Source organism: Phaenicophaeus curvirostris (genome assembly GCF_032191515.1).
Source record: "Phaenicophaeus curvirostris isolate KB17595 chromosome W unlocalized genomic scaffold, BPBGC_Pcur_1.0 scaffold_34, whole genome shotgun sequence".
Taxonomy (NCBI): Eukaryota; Metazoa; Chordata; class Aves; order Cuculiformes; family Cuculidae; genus Phaenicophaeus; species Phaenicophaeus curvirostris.
In genome coordinates, this window is record NW_027206663.1 from 2,787,147 (window position 1) to 2,798,146 (window position 11,000).

Below are 11,000 nucleotides of genomic sequence, written 5' to 3' on the forward strand. Positions count from 1 at the left end.
TGAACAGTGCACATAGCAATGCAATACGAATCATCCATGGGTCATCCATATCATCTCAAGCCTGTTAATCAGGCCCTGTTACATCAGTCCTCTGACCCATGGAGGATTTGTATCCTGCATAAGCCATTCATTCACAATCTAAGCATGAAAGAAAAACTCATCTAATTGGTTTTAAAATTAGGCACATGGGTATTGTCCTCTGCCCCCCTAGTTTCTCAACTTATGTTCTGGTTACAAGGATAACAAAATTAGTAATATCAGTAAGTTTCATTGTCAACAGATTCTCTTCTGTTTGTGAAAATCAATCGATGTTCATGTTGATCTTCATATCCATACAAGGTTTTGTGGGTAGTATCCTCTCTCTTTTCTTCCAAAAGCACTGTCTTTAGCTTTCTTTGTCCCCTTCTCTTCTGCTTAAGGAGTCTCAAATTATACAGAAGTAGCTTCTTCATGCAGCATTAAGGGATGGGAGGCCCAAAGACAAGTTACTTATGCTAACTCTTGCTTTTTATTGTGAGGGCGATCGAACACTAGAACAGGTTTGTCCAGAGAGGTTGTGGAGATATTCAAAACCCAACTGGACACAATCCTGAGCAATCTGCCCTAGGTGACCCTGCCTGAACAGGGGATTGGACTAGATCATTTCAGAAGGTCCTTTCCAACCTCAACCATCCTGTGATTGGCCTGTCCTCTCCTCCTGGATGGCTCTCTTGCAACAGAGAAGGCCATCATTCACACCAAGGTCTGGTATGGCATGTGTCTCCACTGTTCAATGCCTATTGGGTTGCAGCCAATAGCAGAGCTAAAAGTTCTTGGTGGCAAAAACGGAAGCCAACCCAGTCTTGCCCTTGACTATGGTAGAAGGCACTTGGGCAGCTCCAGTCCTTTCACCTAGTTGTCAATGCAGCATTTCACCTGCCTCACCCTGTAACAAGTCACTAACATGGCAAAACACAAGCAGATTTGCATTATCAGAACAATTATAACAGGGTGCAGAAGTGCATTGAAGATGCTGGTGGCCGTGGTGGTGAACAGGTAGATCTGGTCACACAGGATCTGAAAAATCAAATTCTATACCATCCAGTTATTTTCTCATATAGCACTTGGTTGCAGGGACATTCGGTCTAACTTTCAAAAAATACAGTTACTTAGGTGAAACTGAACTCTACTTTAGCTTAAATCAAACATTCCACCTCTGTAACAGTAACTGCTTCTTGTATCAAATCCCTCCTTTTCTTTTTGGACCTTTTGATCCTCGTCTAAAGGTCCACACCAATCTTCTTCCCACAGGATAACAAGCAAGGCAGGATAACACCAATTTTGTTTATTTAACTCTATTCTAGAAACTTGATCCTTTTCAAAACTATGTGTTTTAAACAACATAACACCAAAAAGGTGATCTTTATCATGACAGTGATCAACACTAAAGTTTGTGACAAGGAATCCAGCCACCCAGTCAGCAATATTCCAACTATATGGTTTAAAAATTATTCAGCCAATTGTTTTCTGCATCCTCTCTAAGGTCCTGAGCTTGCCAGGCAACAGCCTGAATTCATTCTATCTGCTTATTAAGATCTTCTGTTACATTTGGGCTACGGATGCAACAATGGTCTGTGTCCAATTTCAGATCCCCACAGACTCCATGCTCTTGTCCAGCAATAATTCTAAAACCAGGTGGTGTTGCAATACTGCCATAGCATTTTCCAACAGCTGCTGTGAATTTGCATGTGCTAACATTTCTTTTACAAGTGACAAATCCATACTGATGGGGATATACTACGATACAAGGTATGGTCTTTGATTAGCACCTGGCTAGTTAACATGGGCAGTTTATACACAAAATCACAGCCTCTGATAACAGCTACATTGCAAGCACACATATCTGAGTCATTAGACATGGTGTGATTATAAACTTCATTAATCTGCACATATTTGCACATAGTCCTGAAACACCACCCCCCCAACCCCCTTTCCCTACATACAGTAACATGGTTTTATTACTGCTCTGGGGATTGATCTCCAAATGGCACATCCCTTCTTTGGTGTCAGAGCAAACATCACTAGCTTAAGGGCATCATCTTCATCTATGAAACCCAGCCCCCTTTCCAAACTGCAGGCTTCCAAATCTACCAATTGCCATTTCCCATTAGACACTCTCGCTCACATGCGATGGTCTGGGGGGTAGAGCATGGACCCGTTTGTGTTTACCCCCAGGGCTACAATGGGGTAAACCTTTTCAATGCAAGCCTCAGCCACAGTCAGGACGTGGATGATGACTGTGTTGAGGACATGGTCATGGGTGAAGCTGACGGGCCTCCACCAGGCTTGGAGCTGCCGCTCCTTCTTCTTGGCTGCGTCCCACACAGTCTTTCGGATCTCAGTGGGGAGAATACTGTTGTCACCGTCTCTCAGGATACCTGCAATGACACTCTGCACCCACATCTGGGCCTGAATGCAACTAAGAGCAAGAGAGACATTATTTTGTTTGATGCTTAGCACTCACAACAGCACCTGGTGGTCTTTTCCACCTAGGAGTTACTGATTCTGAGTCCCAGGACTTGATATACACCCAGTCTCCAAGCTCTAGGGATTTGTTAACAGTCACGAAATTCTGCAATTCCGGGAGAGTCTTTCCTAAAGATAACAAATAGTTATTAATGTCCAAATTCCCTGTAACAGTGTTATCTCCTGGGACAGCAGATTTCTTTATTAAATCTTGAGGTTTAACAAGGCCAAATGCCGGGTCCTGCACTTGGGGCACAACAACCCTATGCAGTGCTACAGACTAGGGGAAGTCTGTCTAGAAAGCTGCCTGGAGGAGAGGGACCTGGGGGTGTTGGTTGACAGCCGACTGAACATGAGCCAGCAGTGTGCCCAGGTGGCCAAGAAGGCCAATGGCATCTTAGCTTGTATCAGAAACGGCGTGACCAGCAGGTCCAGGGAGGTTATTCTCCCTCTGTACTCGGCACTGGTGAGACCGCACCTCGAATACTGTGTTCACTTCTGGGCCCCTCACCACAAGAAGGATGTTGAGGCTCTGGAACGAGTCCAGAGAAGAGCAACGAAGCTGGTCAGAGGGCTGGAGAACAGGCCTTATGAGGAACGGCTGAGAGAGCTGGGTTTGTTTAGCCTGGAGAAGAGGAGGCTGAGGGGAGACCTCATTGCTCTCTACAACTACCTGAAAGGAGGTTGTAGAGAGGAGGGTGCTGGCCTCTTCTCCCAAGTGACAGGGGACAGGACAAGAGGGAATGGCCTCAAGCTCCGCCAGGGGAGGTTTAGGCTGGACATTAGGAAAAAATTCTTCACAGAAAGGGTCATTGGGCACTGGAACAGGCTGCCCAGGGATGTGGTTGATTCACCTTCCCTGGAGGTGTTTAAGGCACGGGTGGACGAGGTGCTAAGGGGCATGGTTTAGTGTTTGATAGGAATGGTTGGACTCGATGATCCGGTGGGTCTCTTCCAACCTGGTGATTCTATGATTCTATGATTCTATGATCTGTATTGTCTTTCCCTTTGCCTATTACTTCAGCCAGTTCAGGAGGGCCATTTGGCTTTTGATCCCATACTTCGGCCCCATCATCAATACTGGTGGATCCAAACCTGCGGTGCTGAAGGAGAACGACTTTGCAGCTTTTCTCTAAGTATATTCTTTTTAATCAGTGCTGCATGCAGAAGAAATTTTAAGGAAGCTCTCTTGATCCTCCTTTTCAAGCTAATTTATACAGCTTTCGAGTTCCTGAACTAAGAAGTCAAACAGGATGCTTAACACTGCTCTTTTTTGCACCCACACTCGTGACCGTCTTCAGTCACATCCTCACTCCCACACATTCTCAGGCAGTTATCCCAGCCTAACCTTCTCATGCACTCAAGATTCATTATCCTGTGTGGCTTGTTTGGAACACCTGGTCTTTTTATCATGTTTACTCTTATACATTTGGCATCAGATTCATGCTTTTATCTTAGTCTTGATTAATCTTCCACATGTTTGGCACTGCTCCCACATCTCCCCCTTTTTTGTTTTGGAACATCAGGTTCACAGCAAGGGTAGCGAGGACCTTGACTTCAGTTCTTCTGAGATCATTTCCCAGATGATTCTCAGCACTGCAAGTATAAAAACATCACAAGCGCAGTTGAAACCAACAAATGCCCAAATTTGTAAATTTAATCTGGTAAACCAATGTTTTGGGTTCATCCACTTCACACTATCAGAGATGTCATCCATTACATTTTTATGTACTCTTGTAGCTCTGCCATTTGTCCTTGCAAAGCAAGGGTCAAATCACACCATCTATGTTAGTTGAAAAAGCACCTTGAACTGATAATAGTTCTGATCCACCCAAACAGGCTTCTCTGTTAACCATCTCAAAGCCAGTGTAGGTCTTTTCACACCCTGCAACACAGTGACCCCTAATCTGTGGTTATCCGAACCTCCCATTGTGACAAACAGTCTCTTCCCCATAAGTTCAAAGGGGCCACAGTCACATAAGGTCAAACAGTAGCCTTTTGTCCTTCCGGGTTGGTGATGAGTACTGGTTTTGCTGCCATGAAACCATTGGTGACTCCCCCCAGGGCCATGACGCCTTGAGTGGTAGAGGTCACAGGCCAAGAGGAAGGTCAGTCTCGTTGAGAAATAACAGTGACATATGCACCTGTATCTAATAGTCCATTTACCTTCAACGATTTTGGCGATGCCTGATCCATGGATAACATACACACCATTTGTCGTCGACTGTCAGACAGCGTTTGCATCCAAAGCACTTGTGGTTGTCCGGTGGATCCAAATGCTCCAGTGCCTCGGGTGACCTGTTCAGTCCTAGGGACACAACTCATAAAAGGTACAAGTTGAGCAATGCGAGTGCCTTTTTCCACTCTAACAGGTGGAGTGGATGTGGAAACCATAGTATAAATTTGTCCCTCATAGTCAGCATCAATGACTCCCGCATGTACCATAAGTCCTTGTATAGTTAGCACTTGATTGTCCAATTAATAATGCACTTAGTCCGTTTCCGATGGGTCCCCAAGCATCCAAGGGAACCTTATGTACCCCGTGCGTTGTTAGAGTTACTGTGTGGGCAGTGGATACATCCATGCCGGCTGATCCCTTGGTCTTCCCTGAAAGCCAGTCACAAAGGCCTGTGTTTGAGGATGGCTGCGAAATGGATTGTTTGCTGATGCGGCAGGCATTTTTGTCTGCGTGCGCCCCCTCGCGCTCTTCTTGCTGTTTCCCTGCAGCGAGGGCTGGTTATTTAGATAACCTCTGAACCAACGCTGTGTTGCAAAGTGGCCTCTTTTCTCACACATAAGACGTGATTCCTGCTGCCCCCGCTGCTCCAGCTGTGTTATCTCTCTTGTTCTTTTTAGGGCAAGTTCGTCTAAAATGCCTGATCTGGCCGCAGTCAAAACATTTTAAGTCCCTTGTTTTCACAACAGCTAAGGCTGTGGCCAGGGCCATCACTATATGCCCTATGGATCCCACCTTGGCACAAGCTTGTATCATGGCATCCAGGGTGGGGTCCCCTGGCAACGCTTCAATTATCTTCTGGCAATCATCATTTGTGTTGTCCTTTGCAAGCTGAGTTACTAGCATAGTTCTTACATTCATGTTAAATACTTGCCTTTCCACTGCAGAGTGTAACTTTTCAACAAACTTTTCATGAATTCTAGGGTGTGCTCCGGAATCTAGCTTATTTCCCGGAATCGGTTCCTCTGCAAGGAGCGGCACGGGAGGCACAATATGCTGCATGGTATTAGAAGCAGAGGCAATGCCCTCTCTGCAGCTTAAAATCATTCAGTCTTGTAAAGAAGACGCCATGTTGGTAAAAGTGCTGCAGCATCTTTATCCCCCCATGTAGCAGAGTCAATCAGTTTATCGCCCACGTCTTTCCAGACAGAAACACTAAAAGAAGTTATGGTAGTTGCTTCATATCCCTGTTCGTTACTCTATAGGAGCATTTTTTGCGAATCTGACTCTTCTAACTTAACTCCCTGTTTTTGCAAGATCGTTTTTCCACATAGAAATGATCGTTGTCTCTTCCTTACTTAAGGAAGTGCCCACATCTCCTAGAAGCTCACCTTCTCAATCCAGGTGCTTTTTTTTTTTTTTTCCAAAAATTTAGCCAGCTTCTGATAACAGCTCTGGAGACTCTCTCCTCTGCCGTTCAGTTGGCAGCTCTGGAGACTCTCTTTTCTCTCCTCCACTGCTCAGCTTCGCTGGGGATTCTTATGGCTCTCTGGATCCGCCATCCAGTTCCTCACAGCTCTCCAGTCCACTGTCTACGGTCCAATTGCTGTGATCACATTCAGGGTCAGCAGATGTCGCGGTGGGGGTAAACCACAACACGTAGAAGTTGTGGGCAAAAGGACATCTTTATTGATTTTACAAGACTTTTTATACCCCTTCTCGAGCTGTGCGTTCATGCACGATTGGTTTAGCTAGAGACCAACAACTCATAATTGGATGACTCTTTCTCTGTTGTAACTCCATAATTGGGTGATTCCACCTGCAGCCTGGCAGCTTCCTTATCTTGTTTACTCAGCTCTTCTTGGCACCTTCCAGCTTCTACAGGGATATACGGGCATCTATTCAAGGCAAATGTTTAAGTTCACACACTCTGACTCCCTGAACCAGCCGAGGTGTCCCACATTGAACATGCTGTTTTATTTGATCCCATGTATATACACTATCATCCCACACTAATGGACATCATGTCTTCATGTCTTTTCTTTATATTCCCAATCACATTGTAATTTCATTCAACTTGCCATTGCACTTTGCCTGTCACCTAACCGTATCACTGCTGCTTCCAATGCATCTAAGCAGGTTAATATTTGCTGATCGATATTTGCTTGCATAGTTAGTTCTTGGGTTACATTACTCAATACTCCTGCTACTTTCTGTGCAGTATGTACAGACCCTGCTAAAACTGTAGTAGCAATAGCTGCAGTAGCTAAGATAATGATTGCAGATATAAACACAATGAGCCAACCTATAAAGCGTTTTCTTTGTTGTCAGGGTTGTTTAAGTGCCTTTGCTAATTGACTTAGGCCTGAATCCCCTTCCCATCATCGAGTCATATTTACAGGGAGCTACATCGTGGCTCATCGTCTCATTGGTATTACAGCAGATATATTTAATTCAGAGATATTACTATGCGTAATGCAACTGAAATAATATGGATTCTGCAAGGTGAGTTTAAAGGTATGGTTTGTTTTGGAAATATTAATCCAAGATGCAGCATCAAAAACATAAGGATGTGAGGTACAAATCATAACAGAGTCATTATGAAAATTGGTCAAGTTTATAGAATACGGAATATTAATTTTTGTATAGGTTCCATGTGTGTCTTAGCCTAAATGGAAAGGACAATTGCCAAAACTTCACAAACTTTGAACTAGAAATATTAAACTGGGCCTGTAATACAGGTCCTGAAAGACCTCCTTCTGACCACTTCAACATCTCATTAGTCACTTGGGAAAAATTTACAGTCCTCGAGGAACTAGTTATGAAATGTCCGCGAGGACCCCAGTCCCAGAATTTTAAATCAGTTGTGCTTTGCATGACAGTTTCTGGTAGTCTACAAGGTTCCCAATTAAGATTTATCACATCCTTTGTGGTATTTCTGGGGATTTTACATAAAATTAAGTCAACAGGGGGAATAATGGTTGTATTTTGACCGATACTCCCATCAGCTATTCTGGGAGCAGAGATGAACATTAAAATTACCAGCTGCTCCTTGTCTACTCTCACACTATTGATAGAACAGATGAATTTTTTCTCCCATATTAAGGCAGTTTGGTATTGGCTTTGACATGCAAATGGGTGGTAACTCAGTATGGTACTGATGGGTGTCATTACTTCATACCCAGTCTTTGCCTTCAATTAAAGGTCCCAATGGGGGTTTCCAGGTTCCTTCCATCCATTTTGAATCATTGTTTGAAATGGGAATTTCTGGATCCCACCAGGTATTTGGTTTAATCAGCGGTGGGTCCAACACATATGCCCAGTACAAATGCTGAGCACGAGTAGGGTGACATATCATGCAAGAACAAGTAACATCCTTATTGTACTGTTGCTGATGATGATGGCTAAGTACGCTAAAATGGTGTTTGCTGGGGTAGGTGGTACACCCACAGCTGCCATCATGATACTCGCGCTTTGTTGTAGTTGTTTCAGTTTTCCCCAGGTGATGGGATCATCCTGTGTTGTTCTCCTTCATTTCTATGGCCTCTTATTTTCATTCAGGTTCAACTTCTCCATCTGAGACATCAGATTCTGGGTCATGTTTTTCCAGGTCATGATAAGGCTTGATATATCGTGCTGGAAACCATTAAGGTCCTGAAAGAAGAAGAACACAGGCATACCCTCTCCCAAATGTTATCAATTCAGCAGGACCATTCCAATGACTGCCATAGGGTCCCTGTACATAACCTTTGGACAATGTGATAATCTCTCAGGAACTGAAAAATTCCTTTCTGCAGCGGTCATATTTCTACCAGAAACCAAATCATAGAATCATAGAATCATAGAATAGTTTGGGTTGGAAGAGACCTTAAAGATCATCTAGTTCCAACCCCCCTGCCATGGGCAGGGACATCCCACTAGATCAGGTTACCCAAGGCCCCATTCAGCTTGGCCTTAAACACCTCCAGGGATGAGGTTTTGGCATTTAAAAAACTGAGGATATAGATAGCATTGTCTAATTGTTCCTGGGGGGACATATTCCCTCCTTTTTGTTTTAATAATATCTTTTTCAAAGTTGAATGGCTATGCTCAACGATGTCTTGAGCAGTAGGGTTGTGGGGTATATCTGTAATGTGTTCAATACACCATTGTTGCAAAAAAAGAGAAGTGGATTGAGAAATATATCTGGGGGCATTATCTGTTTTTATTAGTTTAGGAATTCCAAGTGTAGCAAAGCAGTGAGTCGAATGTCAGTGGACATCCCGCCCCTTTTCACCAGCATGAAGAGAGGTGCATAGAGCACCCAAAAAAGTATCTATGGATACATGAACATAATGTAAACTGCCAAAAGGTGCATGATGTGCTACATCTGTTTGCCAAATTTCATTTGAATGAAGAACACAGGGGTTAATTCCTTCATGTTTTGGCAACGGAGTCACATGCTGGCACTCAGGACATGCCCAAATTATGCCTTTTGCTTGGGAAAGAGGAATTTTAAATTGTTTGCTTAGACTCGCAGTATTTTGGTGAAAAAAGAATGTGAGGATCTTGCATAATCAAGAGTTAAAACAGCTGCCTGAAGGAATCTGTGACTGCATTGCCTTCAGCAAATGGGCCAGGCAGAGTGCTATGAGATCGTATGTGAGAAATAAACAAAAGAAACCATCTCTTTTCCAATTTGGTTTTGAGATTAAGGAGCATTAGAAAAAGGAGTGTATGATCTAGCTCTTTAAGGAAGGAAAAAGGTATTCATTTTACAGCATTCACTACGTATTCTGAGTCGCTGACAATGGTGAGGGGTTCTTCTGAGAAGATGTCTAAAGCATGTAACACTGCACCTAATTCCACTAATTAGGTTGATCCCTCAATTTGTAACACAGAGTCGTGCCATTCATCACTTTTGCACCAAACCACTGCTAGTTGCACACTTGGTGTAAACACATTAACTTCAAATCTTTCTTCTCTCTCCCTCTCTTCACATACATTTTCCACCATTGTTCACACTTTCTATTAAATTACTATAAGTTATCTCTCTGCCAATTAGGCAGGTGTTTAATATTTCTTACATTATTGATGCACATAACACACACACACACAAAACCTGTGGATATTGTCCCCCAGTTGTACACACATGACAATAAAACTGCCTGCAGAAATAACCACACAACAAACTTCAACAAACTTTAGATAAATTGATAGCCGTTCCTCTATTAAAATTTTGAAGGGTCCTCCCTCCATATTTTAATAAAGCCTGTTTGAGTCTTCCCCAATAATCACTGGGGTGCCCCTTATTTTTACCCAAATGAAATTGCTCCTAACTTGGTGTCCCCCTACAGAGATAACAGGGTTAATTCCTGCAGACCCAGTGAAGCAGTGAAGAAGCTGAAGAGAAAAAAAACTTCAAGGACAGGGAGGAGAAAGGGCAGGGGACATTCACAGACACAGCTACAGTTTGGTTGGGGGGGGGGTGTTGTTTGTTTTTTTTTCTTTTTGAGGCTTTTGTATCTGCCAAATGTTCTCAAGATTTAAACTATTTGTGGTGGCCACCATCTTTTTGTCAGAATTAGCCAAATTGCTTGGCATAATTTAACTGTGAGCTTTGTAACTTTTCCAAAATCTATCTAAAGGTGTCCCCTTTTTTATGCCAGGTATTTTAACATTTTGTCCTCTGCAGCCTTCAACTCCAAACGTCCCAGGTGAATTCACCTGTTTGCTGGCTTAATGGACCCTTGAGCTGAAAGGTTTCAGAGATGTATTTCTAGGGTCCCATCTGGGCTAAACCCTAGATCCAGAGTGTCTCCAAAGGAGGGAGGACATGGGATAAAGGAACTCTTGGCCAATTACACCTTTACCCATTTCCAAACCCTGAAGTATGCTTCACATGCTGACCGTGCAACAGCTAATCAGCTAATTCAGTGATGTTCCAGGCAAGTCTCCTCTTTCCTTCTGGCCGCGGGCCCCTTCTGCAACTCAGCAAGAGTTAGCACACAAATCCATTCTCTCAGCCCCATAATTTTAGACATGCACATATGTCTCTAAGTCAGATAAGGGATGTTAGCATGCCCTTCCTCCTCACTCTCTCCTTGGGGAGCTTGTCTTTCTACTGGGGGTGGGGCGTTACTGCAGGACAATATAACAAGTCCATGATACCGACATTCGACAGGATGTTAGAAAGAGATTAGATCTCGCAACAGGGCTGAGGAAGGAAGCATTACAAATTCTGCAGGAACTTACATGAAATCATCATTGTCGTTATTATGCCAGATGTTTCAGTTCCATACTGTTCATCATGCCCTGCGGTAATACTGTCCACTGATAT

The 11,000-nt window shown here is 43.5% G+C and overlaps 1 pseudogene; it reads right to left on the minus strand.

The window, feature by feature from the left end:
* Nucleotides 1-852: 852 nt before the first annotated feature.
* On the minus strand, nucleotides 853-5,587 carry LOC138733778 (uncharacterized; annotated as a pseudogene).
* Nucleotides 5,588-11,000: the final 5,413 nt, after the last annotated feature.